This window comes from Cavia porcellus, unplaced genomic scaffold (genome assembly GCF_034190915.1).
Source record: "Cavia porcellus strain 051 isolate PalLab524CR breed Dunkin Hartley unplaced genomic scaffold, mCavPor4.1 scaffold_2, whole genome shotgun sequence".
Classification (NCBI taxonomy): domain Eukaryota; kingdom Metazoa; phylum Chordata; class Mammalia; order Rodentia; family Caviidae; genus Cavia; species Cavia porcellus.
Window position 1 is genome coordinate 2,272,776 of NW_026947485.1, and position 6,553 is coordinate 2,279,328.

Below are 6,553 nucleotides of genomic sequence, written 5' to 3' on the forward strand. Positions count from 1 at the left end.
TAATTTTATGTGCCCACTTGGCTAGAGCACAGTTTGTGGGTCTCTCGCCAAACATTTTATTCTGGTTATTTGCCTGAAGACACTATAAATATCATATTAGCACTGAAACTTTATCTTCAGTAATGTGGGTGGGGATTACTTAATCAATTTGAGTTCTTAGTAGAAAACTACCCACCTCCTCCAGAAGGGAGGGCGGTCAGCAGCTGCCCACAGTGTTCGGCTGCAGGACTGGCTCTTCCTGGTGTCTCCACTGTGCTAGCTGTGGACCGCTGGATGTGTGCAGAAATGTGTGCACGTTTACGGGTGCATACACACATGTGCACACACACCCCAGGAACCCTCTCAGCACATCTCTATGGCTCTGCTTCTCTGAAGAACATCCACTGATGTGCAGGCTGCAGCTGCGGCGGTGCTAAGGCAAAACCTGTGACATTAAACACTTAGCAAGAAAAACCAAAGTAAGACCGGCAACTTAGATTCCATCTTTTAAAACCAAGTGGAGCAAATAAACTACGAGTAAATAGAAAAATAAAAGTACAATGTGTGCCCAGAAACAACTGGAATAGCCAGGAAACAAAATAATGTCAAAGAGTGTAATGGAGCAAAATCAATACCAAATATCAATCAAGATTTCAGCAGCCTTTGGAGACACTGATAGTGAAATCTCTATGGACAGCAGTGGCCCTGGGCTACCTAAACCATGGTGACAATGAGGCAGAAATTGTCCCACCCCGAGTTTCAGATTATGCAGCTCTGTTAATTACTCCGTAATGATGTAAAGATAGTTTGACACAATGATAGAACCAAAGAGGAAACTCAGGCCCATGAAAGGGGGGAAGATGGAAGCCGGGAAGGAACAAGTGCTTTTTAGCAAACGTGGTGAACAAATAAAATTATCCTTGATGTTTACATCATTTAAAATTAACTTGAAAATTAACTCAAAATAGTTTGGCACATGTATACTACAAAACAAAAAGTAAAAACTATAGAAGAAAGAAGCAAATATACTTCAACGAAATTAATATCTGTGTACTTTCAGTCAGATCAAGAAGACATAAACACGGAGAACTACTGCAGACACACACATGAATACACATGAGCACACTTGCATATACCTACATGGCATACACTGATGCCTAAAAGTACACGAAATTCTACCATTTTAGTAGTAAATGGATAAACTACTCAGTTAAAATTCTGGCAAACCTGAAAAAACATTTCACAAGGGAAGAATACATAATTCACAGATCAATAAGCACATGAAAAGATGTTCAACATATCAGCATTTTAATACATGTAATGTCTTTAAAGTTATAAAAACAACCACTATGAAAAGTTAATGATGGTATAAAGTATAAAATAACCTACAGTGGCTGATACTTGGTTATTTAGGGTTACTAATGTGGGGACGATTGAACAGTGTACAGAGTTTCTTAGAAATGGAATTGCTTTCTCAATTTGTGATGGTGGTTCCATAGTTTTACACATTTCTCAAAATACATTCACATGTACATTTTCTATGTGTATTTGCACATTAGACTGTATTTCTAAAAGTTGTCACCTAAATTAAGACATAATGATACTGATTTCAACTGAAGTCTGCAGTAATAGAATCAGGGTTCGAATCTCTGTTTTGTCTGAGGTTCCAGCACATCATGCTTTCTCTTAACTTTGGGTTTTAAGTCCTCTAGGCAGAGAACTGTGGGCTCTGATCTGTGGGATTACAGGACAGGTAAGTCCACAGCAAGTGCAGTGTAAGGACTCTGTCCTGGGTTGGATGGCTTACCCTTTGGAAGGATTAGACTTATCCTGAACAAACCCCCAGCCTGCAGTGAGTTCAGCATCCCTCACTATGGTTGGATGAGATCTGACTGCTTTCTGGTGTCTTATGTGTGTGCAGGTCCCTACACTTCACACTGTCTCAGCGAAGTAGCCAGGACGTCCTAGGGCGCTCATCCCAGCAGATCCGCAGAGCCACAGATTGCTTTTGTGCACAGATGGACATGGCTGGGCTGGGAAGCGACCATCCTTCCCACGGTAGCAGAGTGAATCATGGAGATTAATAACAGTCTCCTGGGAAGCCATAGTGCTGTGCGTGGTAACCTGAAAACCATCTCAAGTGTAAGAGAGACCCTGCCCCAGTTGATGCAGACACCCACGTCACTCACAGCAGAAGTGGGAGTTCATGTGAATTCATCACAAAGACCAGGGAAATACATTTTCCCTGGGCCTGACAGAGCAAGCTGAAAATGTGGGCGCTGACGCGCTTAAAATGCATGCAGGGAAGTTTGTGTCAGGAAATGTGACGGCGACTGTGACACGCTGTGCTGCTCTCTGCATTTTAAATTTTGTCAGATTTGTACAAAGCTGACTCTGCGGATGAAAGACGTTCTGAGATGACCCCTCAGGATTTCCTAGTGAACCCCAGATGGCTTCCGCACCACATCTGCTGCCACCCGCCCTGGGCTTGGCTACTGCGGCAGGAGCAGGGTGTCCTGTCCACACCCGCTGCTGTCCACGGGCACCAATAGCCTCTGTTCATTCTCTCCCCCTCCTCCCAGTGATCCTGGAGGGACTGAAGTGCACATTTCTGAATAACAATAAGTGATAGCACTTAACTTTTCACAGGAAAGTGAGAAGGATGTTTCTTCTCCAATGTAAGGAAAAGTTATGATTCTGAGGCATTTTGACATTTCTGTTATAAATAAAGCATTTCTGTAGACTGCTTAGGTAGAATTTCTGAGTTCTGGTTATGCAATAAGATTAAAAACATTAGTTTTTTTGGTGTAGCAGCCAATATACTTGTTAATTTTTTTAAAAAATATATATACTTTGGGGGAGATGAATGCGTATTCTGAGTCTGAATACTTTTAACTGAATATAATGAGAGGTTAATCAATAAATTAAAATCTGCTCCTGATGGAAAACCAGCAATAAAATTATGACAAGATACATTTAAAGGCACACAGCTAATAAACTTTCCAACTGTATTCTCTATTTACTGGCTTAAAAATGACTTTGACACGTATTATTTCCTTTCTCATAGAATATTGTTTCAAATTATGATCCTAGTAGTACAATGCTCTCCAAACATGAGATTCAAGTATTTTCATTTATAGCACAATTCTGAAATATTTATTAAAATAGTTAATATGTTTGCTACAAAACAGAGTCTGCTGTTAACAGAATTATGTGGGTGACAATTTCTTAATGAAATATCAGCCATTAGAAAATCAAAAACATCTTCTGTAAGGAAAACACGTATCAAGATGAAGGAAATGGGACAGGAAAGACATGCAAGAGTGAACATCCGAGACCTGAAAAACATCGGCTGTAGTTTATGACTTTCTTAGATTTAACATAGGATATCTGGTTCACTTGCTTTGTTTCCCAGACTCTGACATCACACACATAACTCATCACCCCGTTCATTTGTCTGATTCTTTCTGCAAACTATAAATATCAGCATCTCTTGCACTGACTACAGAAATTTATAATCGCTCCCAAAAATAATTCTCTAGTGCTCTTTTCCTCTGACTTAGAATTTCTATGATATTATCTTCCCCTAAATTCAAGTAAAGTATTTGAAGTGCCCAAATATTTCTTTACACAAGAGTCTGATATTTGCTGTTGCTGAGTTTCATTTATCTGCTCACAAAATGTCTTCGGTGCTGCTCCAGTCTCTGACAATGTAATTTTGAGCAGCCAGAAAATCACTTATCAAACCGATTTGGAACAAAAAACTTTAAAGCAGACTAAGGAAATGAGTGTAGACTCCTTTCTTCATAGGTTTCCCCACCTCATGCCTTTACAAAGCATTGGATTGATTTTGATCCACTAGTTCATAGAAATGCGAAAATATTGTGATTCTAAAGAAAAATGATTTGTCAAATCTAAAAATAATACTAATTCAAAATAATAAATGATACTTGTTAAAATACAAACATTTGCAGTTATGAACTAGGTTTTTGTTCCAAATGGTTACATTCATCACACTGTGTTTCTAGTTTCTAACAAAACCATTACCTCTTCCAACAAAAGAAGCCTTGGGTTTATAGGGTTTCCATGAAAGAGTTGGGGCTTCCTACAGAGCACTCTTGTTTTCCTCCCTCTTGTGTTGGTTTTGCTGAGAATTATTGGATGCTTTCATCACAATTCTTGGTCCGGCAGCCCTTCCCAGGTATATAAAATAGGAGAAGACACTTGGGGGAAAGGAATGTCTGGGCTCCCCGGTGTTCCACGGATTGGGTTGCAGTGTGTGGCTCTGTGCTCTCCGACTTCCTCCTCTGAGGAACAAGGTATGAAGTGCCCAGGACGATTTTATTTGGAATTTATTTTACAGGAACCTAATCATCACGGTAAGTCGTTAATGACCAACAGTGCTCTAACTTGGCTCGTGTCTGCACGGCCGGGGGACTGGGTTAAGGTCACTGAAAATTTCACGGTTTTACCATTTAATATGAGAGTTGGCAGTGGGACAGGAATACTTCGAATGTCACCTTTGAGTCAGAGCAAACACACATCATAAGAAGCTTCCTGTTCTTAATTTTGAATTCATTTCACATCGCCAGAATGCACGCATTTGTAATATATCTTGAAGCTTTTCTATTGAAAGGAAGAAAATGAGGGCTAAAAATTACTGTGAGAGTCTTCCTAGTGGAGCAGTGTGCTTGGAGGAAGTCACTGGAGATTAGCTGGATGACTGGGGCTCAGGATGACGGCCGGTCCTGCTGGGAACAGGGTACCGAGCCCTCCCAGGCATCTTTAATCAGAAAAATGTGCGCTGATATCTGCGGAGAGCCTGGAGCCTCAGCGGAAGAGTTATAAATTCAAGCAAATCTGCTAACTCTTTCCCTCTGCAGGGCCAACCAAGACATCTTAACTACCACAATTTCTGAAGACATTAAACTGCATATGCACATGTACCAAAGCAGCGAGAGCTCCAAATTCAGGGTCATGATCTACAGTGACTCTACTGATGGTGTACGCCATGCTGCTTTCATTGTGCAGAATTCATTTCCTGCCATATCTGTTGTTTGGGTGTGGAGGTTCTGACCTGTAGAGTCGGATCTTGGGGGTTGGGGATTTGCTTACAGACTTGTCTGTTATGCTAATGATCTGATTCAGAAGCTCACCACTGCAGAAACAGTATATATACTTACCAATTCTTAGAAATGAACATTAGTGTGTTACAAGTTTTCCACAAAGTTGGTTGCCTCATGAAGTACAAGAAATTCTGCAATTTCATATTTTTCATTATGCTGGAGATTTCTGTTAACTCTGATCGCTCTAAATTTTTGTCTTTTATTAAGAAACAATCAATGCCTGGAAATGTGTCATTTGTTTGCTCTCTTATATTGTTTCTTAGTACTGCTGCTGTCTGTTTAATGACACCAGTGTCATTGTGCAGGCAAATTTCTCTGAGAGTGTTCCATTTCTGCTTGAATGTGGACCTCAGCCCAGGGAATCTGTCTCAACAACAGTGCTGAAATGGGCTGAATGCAGTCCAGTGTATGGATTGACTCCAAAGATGCTGGTGCTTTGAATCAGCAGACTTTACAAGTTACAAATGTTTTCTGACCTCTTCTGACTCATTAAGATTTTTAAGAACTCAATCAAATGTTTCTTACCCAAAGAGACATAAAAAGACAAAACTATCAGAGAGCTGCGGCTGCTTGGAGAACTTGGAAACGATCAGCCAACCCTCAGCCTTTCACAAACACTGTTGCCTGCTATGTGATTATGGGTCGTTCATTGTTAAATCAAATAAATTGTTAGATTATAGCTTTTAATAGATAAAAATTAATAAAACTCTATCCATGTTCATTAATTTATCAACTTTGGCTATCTACTTGTTTATCAAATAGTTGAATGGAGAATCTCTAAAAATATTCTATAGTGCTTAGTAAAAAATTTTCTGGCAGTCATTAGAAAAAGAATTCAGCACGTTCAGTTTCTCATTAGATTTTTGGAGAATGTATTCTAAATCTCCAGAGATTTAATGTAATAAATGTAGTTATTCTAATTACCATTTGTGTCTTCCGGAGTAATAAAATAGCAGTCATAAACATAATAGTTGGGATTGTTAATTACGGAACTGATCTCACAAGTATAATTTCATAATATAGAAAAATATACAATATTTAGTGATTAAATGACAGAAATTCTTGAATGTCTATATTAGTTTTACAGACCAAATACCTTCAAGCTCATGCACCAGAAAGATATGGATGTATGTAAATAATGTGCATATGTACATGTGTGTGTGTGGGCATATGCTTATCCTCTATAACACATACTGGAAGTTTAGTTATATAAAAATAATTCAGTTTAAAAACCACATGTCCTGTATTTGTTACTCTAGAAACCTAAACATGTCTAAGTGAGGACAAAGCTCACCATGGTTCCTGTGTGACCCCGATGCTACTGACCCGGTTCAGCAGGACACGCTCTGACTTGTTTTTTCTAATAAAAGTGATGAATCTCTTTGCAAAAGCAACACATTTTCCTGGCTGAAAACAGTATCTTTGGACAAGAAATAACTACCATATTT

General features: G+C 39.2%; 1 long non-coding RNA gene across 1 annotated transcript; it reads left to right on the forward strand.

Annotated features, from left to right (window-relative positions):
* Nucleotides 1-4,221: 4,221 nt before the first annotated feature.
* Nucleotides 4,222-5,834, forward strand: LOC134472574 (uncharacterized). Its single transcript, XR_010042462.1, has 2 exons — nt 4,222-4,358; nt 4,863-5,834. It is a non-coding gene; the product is annotated as an uncharacterized LOC134472574 (long non-coding RNA).
* Nucleotides 5,835-6,553: the final 719 nt, after the last annotated feature.